General features: G+C 47.6%; 1 long non-coding RNA gene across 2 annotated transcripts; it reads right to left on the reverse strand.

The window, feature by feature from the left end:
- Nucleotides 1-6,089: 6,089 nt before the first annotated feature.
- On the reverse strand, nt 6,090-19,424 carry LOC310702124. Of its 2 annotated transcripts, XR_014523269.1 has the most exons (4): nt 19,201-19,424; nt 8,511-11,963; nt 7,313-7,420; nt 6,090-6,879 (listed from the first exon to the last, which is right to left on the reverse strand). It is a non-coding gene; the product is annotated as an uncharacterized lncRNA (long non-coding RNA). The 2 variants fall into 2 exon arrangements; XR_014523270.1 differs by having other exon boundaries at nt 6,090-7,420.
- Nucleotides 19,425-19,529: the final 105 nt, after the last annotated feature.

Below are 19,529 nucleotides of genomic sequence, written 5' to 3' on the forward strand. Positions count from 1 at the left end.
TTTATAGTTTTGAATCTATCAATGCTTAATTGTTGTATTTTTTGTTGTTTTTTTCATCCCTATGTTTTTAGCTGGTCCTGTTTTATCTGTAAGCCGCTAGGACTGGAGTCCCTTTCAGGGGAAAAGATGAAAGATAAATTTTCTTCTTCTTTAGTGATCAGTTGTACCCGAGTAAGATTGTCTTTCATGAACACAGTCTTAACAGTGAGTCTGTAAGTGACTGTGAAGGCCAATTCTGGATCCACATGTCCTTCCACAGTGGGGACATAGGTTTCTGGGCGGGAACTGATCACAGTGAAGGTTTGCCAAATGTGCCTTCCTCTTAACAGGTTTCCCTTTCGTCCTGAGTTTGAGCGTTTTCAAAGCCCACGACTGATCTCCAAAGGCTGTTCTCCGATTGGAGCGCTCGCAGGCCAGTGTTTCACAATTGTCCGTGTTTCTCCTACATTTTAAAAGATTTGCCTTGAGAAAGTCTTTAAACCTCTTTTGTTGTCCACCACTATTTCGCTTTCTATTCTTGAGTTGGGAATAGAGTGGTTGCTTTGGAAGACGATAACCAGGCATCGGCACAACATGACCAGTGCAACGAAGTTGATGTTGAAGTATCATTGCTTCGACACTGGTGGTCCTTAAGAGTAATTTGGAAGCAATCCCACTTAATAGGATCTTGAAGGGCTTGAGTGTTCATCTTGCGCCTTGGTTTCCTTCCTTGAAGCCTGCATTGAGGTATCTTGATAGCCAACATAGAACGCATTAATCAGTGATCTGTCCAGCAGTCATCGGCACTCGTCATAGCTCTGGTAAAGAGCACATCACTTGTAAATAATAAGTGTGCCTGGTATGAGAATCTCTCTTTCAGAGACTGTGTCGAAAGCTATAGTCTGTTTGCATTTTTATTTATAGCCTGGGTGGCACTATGAACAATGGAAACTGTTTGAAATTAAATGAGAAGCAGAAGTGAAACATCCCCAAGCAACTCCCCCTGTCCAGGCCAACAGAAATGCAAACAAAATGTAGACACTGAATGTAATATTTCTAATGGCCAGTGGAGGCTAGTCCATATGGGCAAATGAATCACTGCTCCACCAACCTTAGTCTGCCCTCAGCCAGCCCCCACCAGCCCATCTTCCAATGAGCCCAGTGTGGTGGAACTGCCTATCATCTCCCTCATCTGTAGTCTCAGTGTTGCCCTTATAAAACACAGCAGAGAACAGAACAGGAACAAAGCTTAAGATGAGTTGGCTCCACTAATTATTGAGTGTACTGCTGTCTGGGCTCCTTGCCTTCTGCTCTACCAGTCTCAGTGGACAGCAACCTCTGCTGCTGATGGCTATTTAGCACTTTTTAAAAACATCTAAAGGTTTCCCTAGAAAACAGCACATTTGCGGTTTCTAACCAGCTATGCCAACACGATTAGGTATTATTCCGGGAAGGACTGAAGTTCCAGGGCATTGATATTCATGCTTTCTGAATTTAAGCCATAATCCAACAGCATAGACTACAGCCTGGTAGTTCATTCATACTGTTGTTTATTGCGGACAGTAAGCTGCTTGTACCTGTGTTAGTTCACTGTTGTCCATATGATGTTCTCCACTGCCTTCCTGCACTTTCTGCTCCAGATTTTCTCACATCATCTCCCTTTTGCATTCAGAAAATCTGGATTGAAGGAGAGGAAAGTGCAGGAAGACAGTGATTTGAAGGAGGACATCATACAGACAATGAAAATGGATGGAAGGGCAGGGAGCTGCCCACATGCAACAAAAGTATGAATGAACCCTTTATTTAGTTAGAAGGTGGTGTTTTTGTACTGTAAACCACCCTTTCACTCCTCAGATGAAGAGCAGTGTATAATATTTAATAAATAATAAAGATGTCTATAGGAGCACTGGGCTCCTTTGGGAGGAAGCAAGCGTCAGAGAATGAATGAATGAAAATACTGCTTAATGTTTTTGCCAAAATAATAATAATCCCTAAGTAGTTTACAAAAGTTATAAAATCAAAATATAGTAAATAAGATAAAATACAAATAAATATCAGAATAGAATAAACGAAGTCCATTGTTTTAAAGTGCAAGTCAGCAACTCAACAGACTTACCAAGGCCATTTTGTGTTGGAAAGGATTTGAGGTCACCTGTTTCAGCCCCCTGCTCAGTACAGGAATATTTATTTATTTATATTAGTTAATTTATATTAGCTATGATATTGTAAAAATTTATATTAGTTGTAAACAATGCTTGTATAAGGTAAAGGGTAAAGGGACCCCTGACCATTAGGTCCAGTCATGATCGACTCTGGGGTTGCGGCTCTCATCTTGCGGCTCTCATCTTGCTTTACTGGCCAAGGAGCCGGCGTTTGTCCGCAGACAGCTTCCAGGTCATGTGGCCAGCATGATTAAGCTGCTTCTGGCGAACCAGAGCAGTGCACGGATACGCCGTTTACCTTCCTGCCGGAGTGGTACCTATTTATCTACTTGCAGTTTGACGTGCTTTTGAACTGCTAGGTTGGCAGGAGCAGGGACCGAGCAACAGGAGCTCACCGCGTCGTGGGGATTGAAAAGCATAAAAGAAAATCACATCAGCTGCAGCATGCTTGACATGACCATCCAGTTTCTGCTTAAATACCTTCACTGAACAGGATCCACCTCCATCCTACTTTTCTCTGTGCTACAAAATTAGGTTTTACTATCCGTTGCAGGGTGTGTAATATTGCAGTGGATTCAGGCTTGTGTGTGTCCTATGCAGAATATAACATGTGACTGGGACACACATATTTATTGGGGGTGTATATGTCGTGCTTTAACAGGATGCAAGGTGAAAACGTCACAGAGATTATTTGGACCCTGATTCTCCACATATCTTCCAACTTTGCTTTCACATCTGTGAATGAGAGATGCAGAGTTGAGTTAAACCTTCCTCATTATCAGCCACACGGGAAAGAAGATTAGATTATGCCAGAGAAGGCTCTTTGATCTAAACAGACATCTTTCTCTCTGTTTTTCCCCTCCTTGCACTGTTCTGGCTACACGGGGTTCCTCTTTAAAAACTTAACCATGTATACAAAATGAATTTTCGCACTTAGCGACTAAGTTGGGGCCTGTGGGTCCACTTAGCTGAATACCACCAACTGGGTAGAAATCACAGGGAAACAGATTTCACCTCAACATTAGGCAGAACTTCCTAACAGCCAGAGCTGTTGGACAGAAGAACAAAGTGCCTCAGGAGGTGGTAGGCTCTCCTTTGCTGGGCAGCTTTAAGCAGAGGCTGAATACCAGCTGATACAATAAGCAGAGGCTGAATACCAGCTGATACAATACCAGCTGAAGCAATAAGTTGCTTCCTGCATTGTGCAGAGAGGGTTGGACTTGATGACCTCCAAGGAGCCCTCGGTCCTATGAGTCTATGAAACCTATGTTTATTTGAAAAAAGGATAACGATAATACCTCAGCCTGCTTTCACATAAGCATATGGGTTGGCAAACTAAGATCCACAGGCCAGATCAGGCCCAATTGCCTCCTGGATCTGGCCCACAGATGGTCCAGGAATTGCCGCGTGGATCGCCAGCACGCACATTCTTTCCCTCTCCCTCTCATGGCACCGGTGGCACCTCCCCCTCCCTCCTGACTTCTCCCCGCCCTGCCTAGAGGAGGAAGGCGGACAGGCTTTGTTGTTGCCAGCAGCAGGAGTGCTCGAGTGGCGGCCATTTTAAGCAGCCCCTCTCCAGAGCCCTTTCGCACATTGCTCATCGTCCCCCCGCCGCCACCAGCCCGTCGCTCACAAGACACAGGTAAGCAGCCACCGGGGCTCATGGGGCTCTTGCATCATTCCCCCCCCAAAAAAATATAGTCCGGCCCCCCATAAGGTCTGAGGGACAGTGGACCAGCCCCCTGCCGAAAAAGTTTGCTGAGCCCTGCATAAGCACATTAAAACCACAGCATTCAGTAACCTGAGTTTGCTTACTTGCTCTTCTTTCTTTCTTTGAATGTAATTTTAGCTCTTGAGACTACAGTCCTACACATTAAAGCAGGGAAGGAGACCTTCTCTGGCGCAAGGGCTGCATCCCTTTGTGGGCAGCCTTCTGGGAGCTGCAGGCGAGTGGTGGGCAGCACCAGAGGCAAAAGTGGGCAGGACAATGGATACGACTCTTTCATTTGTGCTTGTTGTTGTTTAGTCATTTAGTCGTGTCTGACTCTTTGTGACCTCATGGACCAGAGCACGCCAGGCACTCCTGTCTTCCACTGCCTCCCGCAGTTTGGTCAAACTCATGCTGGTAGCTTCGAGAACACTGTCCAACCATCTCGTCCTCTGTCGTTCCCTTCTCCTTGTGCCCTCCATCTTTCCCAGCATCAGGGCCTTTTCCATGGAGTCTTTTCTTCTCATGAGGTGGCCAAAGTATTGGAGCCTCAGCTTCACGATCTGTCCTTCCAGTGAGCACTCAGGGCTGATTTCCTTAAGAATGGAGAGGTGCAGTAGGCTACATTTCTAGCTATGCAAACCTTGAGAGGCTTCTGTGCCTTAATTTCTCCATCCTCTTGTCCATGTGAGCCCTCAAGGAGACCTTGAAGCAGACACAGCAATGGAGTGTGGCCTGGGGAGGGTCTAGGGGGCCTGGAGCGTCACATCCAACCATTCCCTGGCCTGAGATCCCCTACCCTCTGCTGTAAGTGTTCATTATTCAAACAAAGGGCACGTGTAATTTTGATTGGATCTGAGTAATCAACAAGTCAGAATTCAATCTTTCCCTTTTTTTGGTGCAGTTGCATGTTTTATTTCTCAACAGAGAGCACAACACACCTCACATCAGCATCTCAAAACCCGTTCTCATTCGACACCCTGGTGCATCCACTTCTCTTTGTTGAGGTGGCAGAATCTAAAAAGGGGGGCCGTACTCTCTGCACCACCCACAGCCAAGAGATGATCTGAGAATTCCTTCTCACGCCAGACCAACTACTGACTGTCAGCCGTGGCAGAAGATTCCCCCCCCCCCAAAGCCCCACTACGGTTGCCTTGGCACTCCATTGCATGCCCACAGAAATTAGATGCTTTGCGTCCAGCCTGGGGGAAAATGGATATGTGGGAATACTATTATCAAGGGTGCAGCAGCAGCAAGCCTAGCCCCTTGAACTGAAGCTCCTGCTGGAAAACCTATTGTAAGCAACAAGGCTGTTGGCGTTCTGTAGCTTGGGCACTGAAATATGTCCTTGTCAGTTCGAGATTCAAGGCCTGTTAATCTTGTCTTATGTATGCTCACCCGTTGCTTACCTCTGAATAAACACACAAGGGATTATGCAGTTCATCTCCAAACTAGAGCCATCTAGTCCTTCCAGATGCAACTGGAGACCTGACAGAACCTTAGTCACTGGACTAGACTGCTAAATCGCTTTTGGCATGGATCATACGGCAAGCCAAGACAATGTTCTTGGGCTCTATTGACATGCCCCAAGCAAGGCTGCACTGGAAGCTTCCAGCTAAGGAAAAATGCACTTCCGTGGCAGCTTTTCAGTTTTGACCCTTTTTTAATCCAGCGGAAGATCTCAGAGTTAAATATGCCAATATTGAGAGGCTATAGCTCAGTAGTAAAGCACGTTTTGCAGGTACAAAGGACCCGGGTTCTATCACTGACTTCTCCAGTCTTAAAGGGAAATCCTCCACCTGAAGATCAATCTGGAGGGATCTTGCCAATAGCCTTCCTCAACTTCCTCCAGATGTTTGTGGGCCACAATTCCCAGCATCCTTGATCACTGAATTTGCTGGCTGAGGCCGATGGGAGATGGAGTTCAACATTTGGAGGCACCATGTTGGCTAGAGTAGATAATAACAGAAACTGTAGCAATTGTGTATATTCAGTCCTAAGCATTTTTGTGTGTTTACTTACCATTTGCAGGTTGACACAGAGGACCTATATTACTTATTTACATGTTCAACCATTTGAAATGTGCTTGATTCTTTCCCTTCTAGTTCCCGAGAACTTCTTTTTTTAAAATCTTTTATTTTACAACATGTGCTTTGATTAGCAAACAATTATATCAACATTCCCATTTGGGCCTGTACGGCAACCAGAATAAGGAAGGAGTCTTGGATGCAAAGCTGTTGTTTGGGAGTTGGTTTATTATGTTATCTGTTTGGCCCTTAGATTAATGTCCTTTTGGCTTGGCATGCAAATAAAAGAACGAGCATCTAATTTGTGAGTTCCTTTCCTCCTTACACGCAGCATGACTCACATGACATCTCACATGTATACTTGTACCACACACAATAATTTATATGAAAGGACTGTCAACTTGCAAGGGCCAGATCCAGTGCGGTAGAAACCTCATGCATTCACTTCTCCTTTCACTTCCTGTGCAAGATTATGCAGCTGTAGGAAATATACCCTTGAGAAACTAGAAGCAGCTATTTACTCTGTGTGCAAGGAGGACATGCTATGAAATGAATGAGTGAGTCTGTGCTATAGACAAGACGCATGACATTGCATGAAATGTCTGGGACTGGAAAAGCTGCTCACTCGTTCACCCTGCTGTATTTTTTTCATGGGGATCCTTGAAAGAGCTTTGGACAGACACGACATCCCCGTGGCCGTTGTGTCTGCTCGCTCAGCGGGAGTGATCGTGTCATTCCAAAGCAATTTCTTCTCCTGAACATCCCTGTGGATGTGAGGCTTAAGATATCTGATCCACTCTAGGTGCAATCCACACACACTGGTCTCTTCATGCCTGGGCACCAATATTTTTGTTTTGTTTTGTTCTTGGAACTTCTTGCAGGGAAGAAAAATGTCTCTTAGAGAAACTGGCTGAATACAGGAACATCGTCTTGAAGCCAACCTGGCTCTGTTCCAGTGGGTGCCTTCTGCAATTTGACATGACCAAGTCCAGCCAGTCACCAGCTTGGGGAGGAGAGATTTGCAGGTTAAGGGTGGTGGTGTCCTAGGAACATTCCAGGGCATCGGCAGTGTTAAAACATTCACAGGGAAGGGCTTGGAAAGTCCCCTGCTTGAGACCCTCCCCCTGGCCCTAGGGTCCTGTTCATAGTCTTGAGCTGGGTGAGCTTCCGTAGGAACACAGTAAGGACCTTTTGGATCTGCCCAAAGGCCCATCTAGTCCACCATCCTGTTCTCACAGTGGCTGACCAGATTCCCATCGCAAACATGCAAGGATCTAAGCAAAAGAGCATTTCCCCCTCCTGTGGTTTCCAGCAACTGGTATTCAAAAACGTTACTGCCCAGCCATTGTGGATAACAGCCATTGACGGCTAGTAGCCATTGCACTATAAGGCAACTCCTCCTTGGATAAACGCACTGGAGAAGAAGAGTTTACTGCCTGTAATCTCTCTGGTCAAAAGAGCAACCAATTGGGAAGATGTGTCACTCCGAAGGCTTTCAAATCTTCAGCGTGTCACTTCAGTATGTGCCCAGCTGTAAATTACTTCTGGCAGAATCAAGAAACGGTTTAGGTCACGGGTTAGTATACGGTGAAAACTGAAGATAGTTATTTATAACAGTTATGTTCTGATCAGGGAGACTGCAGCAAAATGTTGCAGTGCATATCCTCGCATCCTAACAGGAGTGCTCCTGTTCAGGGTTCCAGACAGCAAGGCAGCTGAGCATGCTCAGTTCTCATTAGGCTGCTGCTGTTCTTTAAGTGGGGGTGGGGCTACCCGTTTAAGTGTTTTTTCAAAAATATTTTTGTACTGCTACAAACTCCAGGGTTCCCACAAGCAGGTTGATACTTCACACTTTTCCCTCAGTGGCACCCCTTATAGCTGCTGTATTGTCAGCACTTCACCATATAAGTTTGCTGTTAGGAGCAGGGGTGTCCTACAGTTCATAAATGACTTCCAGAGCTACAACTCTCAGAGCTCCCTGAGGAGAGATTGACTGTTAAATCACTATGATAATTATAGCTCTGTGTCGGGGGGGGGGGGTGTCTCCCAATGGCCCTCAGCGCCACTAACAAACTAGTTTCCATGATTCTTAGGAGGACATGGCAGCTCAAAGTAGCACGACACTGAAGCCGTGACCGTTTAAAATGTTAGGATATGAGGAGCTACCAATAACTGTCTCTGACGTGAGCCGAAGACTGATATGATAGAAAAAGGAAGCCCTCACCCTTCTCTCTTGAGAAGGTATATCTTTAGCCTTAGTAGTCAATGATCTTTCAATGTACAGTGGTACCTTGGGTTACATACGCTTCAAGTTACAGACTCCGCTAACCCAGAAATAGTACCTCGGGTTAAGAACTTTGCTTCAGGATGAGAACAGAAATCGTGCTCTGGTGGCGCGGCAGCAGCGGGAGGCCCCATTAGCTAAAGTGGTGCTTCAGGTTAAGAAGCTTCAGGTTAAGAACCGACCTCCGGAACGAATTAAGTACTTAACCCGAGGTACCACTATACCAGCTTCCCTTCCCTCCAACCATACTGAAAACCCTCACAGTCTTAGGAATATATCCCCCCCCCCTTTACACCACAAGAGACAACAGCAGCATCTGTGCATTTTTAGCATTAAGAGCCACGTCATACTTTTATGTGGCTATTGGGTGGGCTGGTTTCCTCCCCCATTTTGTTGTGGTAAACGCATAACCCGCTTTCAATCCGTTTTAGAATGTTGTTTTTGCTTGGTTTCCGTTTTTAGATCATGTCTGTTTGCTGTGCCACGGGGAGGAAGGGCTGGGTATAAATAAAGAAAACATAGGATGGGAAACAAACTCCAAAGTCATTGGGGGTGAGGGGAATCTCATGCACAGGGAACAACTTCAGTCCTCCAGGCTTCTCTGCCTGGCCTGTGGAAATCTCCTCAAGGGACAAGTCTTCACCAGGCCTGTTCTGCATCCTCCTCCAGTGGTTCTGCTTGGCTGGAAAGTTTCCCTGAACTGTTGAGAACATATCTTGCTCTCTCCTACGTATGGATCGGAGAAACCCCTGGCTTGTGTGGCTGGAATGTGGCCTACTACAGAAATGTTAAGAGAAGGGGGTGTCAGATGGGGGGCGGGAGAGAGAGAACCTCGAAAAGGATATTATAGAGTTGGAAACAGTTCAGCAACCGATACATGATCAAGGCAATGAAGGAAATTCCCTACAAGAGAGGGGTCTGTTTTTGTTTAGAGAAAAGGCAACTAAGTGGTGACATGATAGAAGTTTAAAAGCTTGTGAATAAGAGAAGTGTTTTTCTCCCTCCCTCTCGCAAGACTAGAACTCGTGGCCATACACTGAAGCTGAAAGCTAGACAGATAAAAGAAGCTACTTCTTCACACCGCCAAGATATGGAGCTCGCTCCCAAACGAGGCAGTAATGGTGTGCCCAACCTAGATGGCTTTAAAAGAGAATTAGAAGAGAGGGCTACCGATGGCTATTAGCCACGATGGCTCTACTCTGGCTCCACAGCTGGAGGCAGCAATGTTCTGAATACCAGTTTTACAGAAGCCACAGGAGGGGAGACATCCTGCTTGTCGGTTTCCCACAAGCATCTGGTTGGCCACTGTGAGAACAGGATGCTGGACTAGATACAGCACTGGCCTGATCCAGTAGGCTCTCCTTATGTCCTTTATGGAAGTGTTAGAGAGAGAGAGAGAAAAGGAGTAGGCCTGCCCACTTTGGTTCCAGCCCTGTTTCGGTTTGTGACCAATGACCCCTGAGGGAATGCAGTCCTTGACAGAAGAAAGGTTGCCCACCCTTGACCAAAGGGCCTATATTCAATGGAGGCTGGCCCTTCAGAGCCAATGGGGCATTGCCTCACCAATCTCTGCCTGCCTTCAGCCAGCCCTCGCCTCCCAGCCTTCTTGCCTACAGCCTGGGTGGTGCGGGTGGCAATGCATGCCAGCTTCCCCCTCCTCAGTGCCAAGGCTGCCCTTGCAGAACTCCGCTGGGTGGAGGGAGAAGACTGGGACAAAACTAGAACTGAATCGGTTGGCTCTGACTGCCATGAACTGTGGCTCCACCCATTACTGGGCTCCCACTTTACCAGTCACCACTGCCCCTACTGTGAACCACCCTCCCTGCTTCTAGATCTGCTGAACCCTGGGCCTCTCAATCCCAACTCTGCCTGTGCTGTACCCAGAACAGGAAGTTCATGCCCACATCGCGTGATTGGGCCCTTCCTGCCCCAGATCGCAGATGGCCTTATCCACTTTGTGGCTGGAAGTGCTTGCTGACTGTAGCACATCGACAGATCCAGATCTGGTGGTTTTCTCCCCAGGAAACAAACCACTATCTTTAGAGGACAGAGACGTGAAGAAACCCAGAGGCACACCCGACTCACACCTCCACGGTGCTGCCAAAACAGCACACCATTCCAGCAGTCCCTCCTTAAGCCTGCTGCCTTAAGGACTTCTACCTCAAACCTCTAGCCGCCTCTGGTGGTCAAAATATATCCTCTCCCATGCTGTGAGAATGCTCCTTTTTTACAGGTACATACATCAGTAACTTGAAAATTGTCTTTCCATACTGGACTCCTCGAGATATTGTTGGACTTCCAATTCCCATCAGCTTCGGGCCAGTATGACCAATGGTCAGGGATGGGCCAGTATGACCAATGGTCAGGGATGATGTGAGTTGTAGTCCAACCACATGCTTCCCCGTCCCCCGAGACGCTTCCAGACCGTCGTAGTTTCCAGATGGGATTCTGCATGTGAAGCTGATTTAGTGCCCCTGCATAACAAACCCGCTTTCTCCAGAAGATAGGGGGCTTGTGAGAAGGAAAGCAATTTGAGAAATGCCGTGGAAAACGCTGGGTAACCCTTGCTTTCGTGCAATGCCATAGAACCTCCCCAACCAACGAACCAGAGTGAAGGCTCATGAAGCAGCCAGTGCTGTCTATTTCCCCCAAAAAATGATTCAGGATGAATGCTCAATGAACCGGCTGTTTGGAAAAGGCCCCTATTAGAGACACCAAGATCCAGATAGTGCAGCAACCCAAAGTGGCCTAGTTAGATGCTTTTTGGAAACCTACGTGGCAGAGTATATCCAGCCCCTCTTGTTTATTCTGGCAATTAGAGGCTTCCTATATGTGGAAGTTCTATTCCCAGCTGTTCTAGCAAATAGCCGTTGATAGACCTATTTGCCATCCATTGGTTTAATATGTTTTTTAAAACAAAAAACCATACATAGCAGCTGTCATTACAACACCCCTTTGTCAATAATTCCATAAGCTGATTATTCAGCACATGAAGAAAGGCGCAAACAAAAACCAACACGACACTTTTTTTTTAAAGCTACTCCTCAGATTGGCACCTGGCTATTTTTCCTAAACAACCCAGGATCCCGCCCCCCCCCCGCCCCGCTTGCTTTAGGTTTTTCATTTGCTACCTGGCTATTAAAGTTTCACCGTTGCCTCAACAATTAACCGGTTAAGGAACCCGCCCCCCCAGTCACAATCATTTTGCACAGCAATCGCATCTGTTGCCACCTAGGGAGTCGGCTGCGAATGGAATCTGCATCCCGTTTTCCTCTTCTATATAGCTCAAATGAAAAGCTAGCTGAGCCAATTGACAGCGGATGACATCTGCAAGACCCTGAGGAACTTTGCTGTGATTTGGATTTCTAGCTCTCATTATGAGGGAGAGCAGAATCTTTGCTCTGCATGCAAAACCCCTTGTTCCTTTTCCTATAGGCCCACCGCCAGAAGCCGCAGCCTCTTTTCCCATGTCTCAAGTTAAGGAGGAGACCAAACCAACTCCAGAAGAGCAGAGCAGGAGAGCAGGGAACGAAATCCAAGCGCAGCTGGAATGCTAAGAGAAAAACAGCTGCTTTTGGGATTCCGTTGCCCGCTAACACGCTGTCGTCATCATCACTGAAGAAGCTGGCTGGCCGCAGAAGGAAGGCAAGGTGGTACTGAGGCCAGGGCAAAGAGGCAGGCTCCATCGCTGAAGGGAAGAAGGTCACACACTGTCAACCCCCATGAGATGAGATTTATGCAAGGAGCGCGAAGACAGTTCCAAGAGCAGCTATGGCTTCTGCGCAGAGGAGCTGCTACAGGTCCTGTAAGGAGAGAAAGCCCAGCCAGGGTCAATAAGTCCTTCGGCAGATTCCTCAGCAACACAGCGCACGTTTTTCCAGAAGCCCCTCTTTAGTGCAAGTTGCTGTTGTGCCCTGACTTGGTATCAAATGCTACCTGCCCGATTGTACTTATTTACCAGACTTTATTTGCCTGACTTTACTACCTCCACTGTTGGAGGCACTGAGTGGCTGATCCAGTGAGTGGCTGATCCATGTTCTTATACTTTCTCCTGTATTTGTCTACAGAGGAAAATCATGGGCACCCTGACCTTTTTACACAGAAGCTAATTTAACTGCAAGTGGAACTTAAGCACATTCAGTCAAATAATGATGCCCTGGTTAAGAATGCTGGGCTTTGGAGACCTCGGTTCCACGTGGTTCCTGCGTGGCCTTGGACCAGTCTCCATCTCTCAGCCTAATCTACTTCGCAGGGTTGTTGTGAGGATAAACGAGAGAGGGATGCCGCCTTGAGGTTTAGGTTCATTGAAGAGACTGCTTAAGGAGATTCTGGTGGGTGGGGGTTTAACAAATTGGGCCGAACAGCTCGAAGGTTTTGCACAATGCTTGCTGTCCTTTGTGCTGTTTCTCCTGTGTCATCTGCACTGATCCTGCAACTCTGTTTGGACTAAGAATATGCAGACGGGTTAGAATTATTATTATTTTTGGATTAAGCAGTAAACAGATCTTGGTATATAAAATAAACAATATATTATTATTATTACTATTTTTACTTTTATTATTGTTACTGCTATTATTACTGCTGCTGACGCTACTACTACTAGATTTGCATTTATAATATAAGGAGAGCACTGCAGGATCAGATCAAAGTTCCATCTATTCCAAATCTCCCATTTCTACAGCGGTGAACCAGCTGCCTCTAGGGAGCCCGCAGCCAGTACCTGAGTGCAATAGCCCTCCGCTGCTGTTTGTCCCTGCAACACCTGGGGGTTCTATTTAGGAAACATGGCTCATGGCCATGGGTAGACCACAGATTTCTGGAAAGAAAGAAAAATCATTTGAAAGCCCCCCATCCTATGCCAATCAGTTGCTGCCACATCTGCTCTCTGCAATTTCTTTAAAGTAATTAATGTGTTGTGTGAAGAAGCACTTCCTTTCAGGAATCAGCCTAGCCCAGGTGAGACTAGCAAGGGGGGGGGGGGGAGAGAAATGAGAACACCTGCCAGCCTACAATGCACCTTCGCTTGTGAGTGCTGCTAAGCAATGCAGGAAGGTGGAAGGGAGTCGGTTGTGAATGGACTCTGCAAGGGGAGGAAAATGCAAATCACAAACAAAACCCCAACCAATTTCAACATCACTTGTGCAAACAGCTTCGCTGGTAATTCTGCCTGGCATACATTAAATACTTTCCCTATTACCATGCCCCACCTTGGCAGGTGTCTATTTCTCCACCCATTTCCTAGTCCCTTGCTGGCACACACACACTCCATAAGGAAAGGTGGTATTCCCACTCCCACCCCCACCCCCACCCACTCCTTGATCTTCCTTCTGGCTGTTGTGCCACACAACTCCCCACTGTTATTATGCCCCTGGGATGCAGCCAGGCTTAAAGCTCAAACAAGAGGAGGTAGATTTGCCAGGGTCAAATTTCAAATCTTTTATTGTTATTCCACTTCCTTGTAACCCTTTCCTTTGCAGAGCAGATGCATGCATTGTGCTAAGCAGAAAATTAGAGAAGGAGAGAATCAAGGGGGGGGGGAGAGACTATCATAGGAAAAGGAGTGGAAGGAAAGGACCATCTTGCATTAGAGTCGGGTGGATTTTGCAACCTGCCCTGATCCCCCCCCCAAAGGGTAGAAGCAATGCATAGGAGAGGGGGGGGCAGACAACACCTGTTGTTCATGCTGAAAACACAAAGGCCAGCCATTAAAATAATCCGCAGAACAAACTGCCTTCTCTCCAATTTTATTTTATAACCTCCTACAGGGTGCCACACAACAAACCCAGCATCTACACTGCCCACTGGTTAGACTGGACCCAGTTAGCAGTGCAGGAGGGAGGGAAGCTGTCTCCCACCCCTTCTGGCAATTCTGTCCAGCAACTTTTCTCTGATTCTCCTCCCTGGGGCCTTTTTGCAAGTCTCATGCCCAGCTGGAGAGGAAGGAGAAGAGGTTGGTGGGTAGAAGGCCCTCCCTGCTGCTGAATGTCCCCTGCAGGTATTCCTTGCCCAACAGAAGAAGAAAACTGTTGCTTGTGAACAGCAATACAGATGCACATTTCCAATTGCCCTTTGTTGTAGCACACAGAGACCCACATCACCCACAATCCCCATCTTTTTGTAGATCTAGGCAAATAAGCCCAGATGGACCAGCGGGGAAATAGTAAATGGGCAGACCAAAGTTGGTGCTGCCAGCTAGGGCTAAAGGAACGCATTCTTCTTCCCCTGCTCTGCTCCCTCCTCTGTGCTGAATCTTAGAATGTAAGCTGCGTGGGGCAGAGACCTCTCTTCTTGTTGTCCCTCTGTAAAAGCACGGTGCACATGGATGGAACTAGCTAGCTAAATAAATAAATAGGCAGGTGGTTTAGACCACAGCACCACGTGGAAAGTGTAGTACAACAATATCCACAGGGTCACATAGATTCCCCCATCTCTGTTCCAGCTTGCGTCTGTCAAGGGCCCTACCCCTTAGGGCTGCTTCCCAGACCTCAGCCTGTGCCACAAAGACACTCCTGTCTCTAGGTACTGAAAGAGATGTTAATCCCAGACAAAATGACAACTTTCCCATTCTGCAAACAATCCAGCATCTTTATTCTGCAAGCAAGATAATGGACTGGCAATAATATAGAAAGGGAAATGGAATCTGCCTCATCCATTTAGCTTATTATTGTCTACACTGAGGGCTTCTCTGCACTTAGCTTTTGCCTCATTCTGTCCAGGAGCTCTGGAGTTTCCCCCTCGAAAACCTGTTCTTTAAAGCTGAAATGGAACCAACAGCAATTTGGGTTTTCTGCTGTTTGCTCTGATTCAACTTTAAAAGAGTAAATTTTTGTGGGGAAAGCTAGCAAAAAAGGGAGGTGGCACTCAGATACATGGCTTAAAGCATGGATCATGCCTGGAAAGTGCGGACGAAAGGAAAGTATGGCTAAGCCCGACTGTGAGTGGCTCTCCAGGGTTTCAGGCAAGGAACCACCCCAGTCCTACCTGGAGACACCAGGGATTGAACCTGGGACCTTGTGTATGCAAAGCAGATGCTCTGCCACTGAGCTACGACCCTTCTATACAACTGGCTTTAGAAGATACCACAACTGGCCTTGGCAGTGGTGCCTGGTGGACATCGATGCTGATGGGGTGGCCATTGAAAATAAACACACACGGTTTTTTCACGGGGCAGTGCAGCCCCGTGGTCTTTTAAGTCAGGGCAAATGTACCTGCACCGTTTATGCCATTCTCATGTGACCACTGGTAATGTACCGAGCACGCCAGCCATGCTTCTTACAGCGCATAGTTGGCGGGCTCTTCCACCACCTCAGAAAGGCAACTCTCTTCCGGCCAAAGGTCCAACTTGTGGTTCCTCAACAAAAACTGACCTGACACCTTCAGGGAAAGTTTGGCCACAGTAACTTCACAGCACCTCCTTTTCTCTCTTCCATTTTAGACTAGAGCAATAGCCATCCCTTCCTCCATAGTCCCTAGGAAGTCAGTTTGTTTTGTGCTCTACATACAGTATCTCCTGGTGGCAGTCTCTGGAGTAAGTCAACTGTCACTTTTCTACGCCAGGAGATTCTAACACCTCTGGAGCCTGTCCTGCTGATTTATATTTTTTACATTGATAAACCACCTTTTTTCCTCCAAGGATCTCTCCCTCATCGTCAAATCCCCACAACAACCCTGTGAGGTAGTTTAGGCTGAGAGGCAAGTGGTCGGTGGCGGCCCCAAGGTTTGCCCGGTGAACTTCACGGCCAAGTGAAGGGATTTGAACGCAGGCCTCGCCCACTCACAGCAGGTCTGTACTGGTGCATGATCTGTTGCTGTGCTGGTGCTTCCGTGCTTTCAGGGGATACGCTATCATTTGGGGCTGCTTCACAACTACGCCCTTCCTAATTTAAGTGCTACACCGCACACCACAAGCCTCCCTTCTGCTTCCTACTGCGCTGGAGGCGTGGTTTCCGCTGGGCGCAGAGGCAGCCTAACTCGAAGAACACAAAGGGTGCTGCAATCCTGTGCAGGGTTATTTGGGAGTGAGTCCCACAGAGCACCTCAGCCCTTTCCCCTGAAGTAAATGTGCATAGGATTAGGCTGTAAGTAGTGGATGGATCAAAGGACTGATAAGGGACAGAAAGGAACCCAGTCCTCATCTTTCCATCCATCGCTCCACCTGCAGAACCATCCACTTGCACCCAAAGCCATCTCAGACAGTGCCCAAGCAGCTCTTTAACTCCCCCAAGGTCAAAAGTCAATTCTGGCTGTGTGTGTGTTCAAATGTGCGCAAAAAAAAAACAACACTTCAGAGAGACAAAAATACACATGTCAGCAGAACGGCAAATGCCGATTCCCCATCCCCCCATTTCCTCTTTTTTTAAATAAAAAAATAAATCCATAGCAGATCTCTAAACTGCTTTTTTAACCTGCGGAAACACAACCAACGTGTTGCAGCCATTGTCCTCAAAACCCACAAGGTCACCTCATTTTGTTGTTACAGATCGAAACCGTTGGCCGCACTTCTGAAAACATAAACCACCTCGATCGGAAGTGTCTCGGTTGTGCCTCTGAATTCCAATTCAGAGAACCAAGCATGTGATCCAAATACAAGGGTCACAATGGACTGACTGCTCTGTAGGTTTGCCGCTTTTTGCTACAGGGCTCTGGTAAGCTGAACAGCCACCAGATACTGAGGCATTGTTTAACAGGTGGAATTTCCCCTTCTTCCTCTCTCTCTCTCTCTCTCTCTCTCTCTCTCTCTCTGCTGGACATATTTCCCCTCCTAAATTCCTGTGTGTCGGCCTGCCACTGAAGACACCAGAACAGATCCAATTACAGTAAAACAGGGGGAACCCACGAATTCTCATTTGGAAAAGGAGCAGCTCACCAATATTTGAAATCCAGCCTCTCTAGCAAGGGGGTTGCTGAAAATAATTGGGGAGAGGAACCATCTCTCTGTGTGGGGGTCCCAGCTCATCCAATGGGGGCTTTCCCAGGAAGCAAAGCAGTCCAAACGACTAGGCAACGAAGGGTGGTCTTCAACACTGAGCAGACACATTGAAATTAACAGAGCTAACGTAGTCATGCTCATTAGTTTCAGCGGGTCATGGCTGAAAAGATCTGCGCCATTAGCCACTGCACTCCCATAGTATGGTCCAAAGGTGCAAGAGGCAGGTCCAAGTCTGGTCAGTGACTGAATGAGAGAGCATGTGGGAACCACATGCAATGCTGCCTTGGGTTCCACAGTGGAAGAAGTAAATAAGCAACAACTTCAAACAGCGAAGCTATTAAAAACAACAACAAAGAAGCAGTAACAGCTTTTCTTGGCATGGAAACTCCAGGGCGGGGGAAGGTTCACCTGTTGATTTCTGCCTGCTATGCAGGTGTTGAAAAGCTCCAAGACCTGAATGCATTTTTTTAAAAAAAGGACTGGAAAGTTTACCTACGTAAATGGGGTGCAAACAGCAGCTTCGAGGGGAAGCGACTTCCACCTGAAAACAGCAGAGAGGGGGATTTTTAGGGCCAGTCCAGGCGTTTTCCTTCAGCTACTGCTGTCCCACTCTTTCTCCTCCAGAGATTCCCTATGCTCTGAAAATCCTAAAAGCAGAGCTGCATCGAAATCACAGAGAAGCACCGGATTTGTTTATCTGGGAGGAGAAAGTGTGGAACAGCAATACTTGGAGGAGAAGGCCACATGGAACTAAAGGGGGAAACTAAAGAAGGCACAAGAGTTTCACAATCCACATGAAGCCCGAGGTATGAAAGGGCGGGGGGGGGGGGACGACTTAGTTATTGTTTTATTCTTTGCTTCGGTGCAATTTCAAGATTCCTGTGCTGTGCAGGCAGTTGGGCTTAATCTTCTCCAGGGAGCACCCCTTCCCACCCCTAAAATTATGATCCTTATGAAAGGGCAAACCTCCCTTTCCCTACAGTCCTGGTTCAGCTCCTCACCACCCCTCAAAGAATGCCGAGAAAGAAATATAGAAAACCTGATCATTCGTCTCTCAACATATTGTTTGGCCTTCAACTCTGAAAAGTATGGAACAAAGAGGACTTTTTTTGGAGGGGGGTATACCTTCAATTCTTGCAGAAACTCAGACTTGGCCCAGAATATTTCCTGTTAATTTAAATACCTTGTAACATCTTGCGCCACGGGGGAATAAAACACACCTTAGGGGTTGTAGTAACATTTCCTTCTTCCAGTCATCTTTTCCTCAAACCCACTGCCACTATCCCCAGTTTTTACAGATGGATGTTTGGGGGGGGGGGGTTTACAAAAGGTTGTGGCCTGCCTGAGACCACTCAGCAAGCTTCTGGCAAAATTGGGATCTCTCTGTTCCAAGCAGAGATGTGGATCCCTGCTCTCCCACTCTTGGCACTAGTTTGGGTTAGGGAGGGGAGTATTTTGCGGCATTGAGAAATGCAAGGTTCTTGGGAGGAAACTGCCCCTTGCTTCCTAGCCACCACACCCAATTCCTTTTGCCAGTTTGCCAATGCCACCAGTTGAGGACACCTGGCTTGATGAAAACAGAGGCAGTGACAAGGTAAAGGATCTACCTGTTGCATTTCAGCCTGTTGCATTTCTTAAAAGCATAGTATACGGGGGGGGGGGTGGTGGAAGGGGGCTGGCAGCAAACTGGGTCTTTGGCCAGGATGAAATAAAGCCTAGTTTCGCCTCTGCTTTCGCTTGGATCCTGCTCTCTTCCTAGTTCTTTGGCCTCACTGTGTGCACTGCTTCCTTAGCACAGGCCACACCCTGTCTGTGGGGTTCAACGCAACTGCTTTCCTCCACTCGCACCCCCCCCCCCGCCCCCGATCAGCCACACCATCCTGTTACCTGTGTATTTCTGGCCTGACCATTAAAACGTTGTGATGAACGTGCAAGTCTTTTGAGTTACTCCGGGTAAGAATAATGTGTGGAGACACTCCAGTGGAGTTTAACCTACCTCTCTCTCTCTCCTATATATATATATATATATACCTGTGCAGAAACAGGTGTGAGGTGCCAGCCCTCCTGGTGCCCCCTCTCTCCCACCCAGGCGCGCATCACCCACCTCTCACCTGCCAGTCTGTGGAAGCGGGGCGACCAAGTGCCCTCGCTCAGCTTTGCGTGCCGCGGATCCAGACCACGGCACAAGAGCCAGGCACGTCGGAAGGGAACCTGCCCGCCCGCCTAATGGGCAAGTCGAGGCACGGCCCGGCCAGGCTGCGTGGGCACAGCTCTGAAAAGCGTGCCAGCCTGTTTGCCCCGGCCCTTTCTGCGCTGCTCCTCGCGGAGGCTACTTTATGCAGAGAGGACCAGCGAATTGCCCCCTTCCTTCCTCTCCTGGGAAGGCCGCCGCAGCCAATCAGGGCTCTGGAAAGCCTGGAATCCCCCCCCTCCCGCGCGC

Source organism: Podarcis liolepis (assembly GCF_965112155.1).
Source record: "Podarcis liolepis genome assembly, chromosome: 2".
NCBI lineage: Eukaryota > Metazoa > Chordata > Lepidosauria > Squamata > Lacertidae > Podarcis > Podarcis liolepis.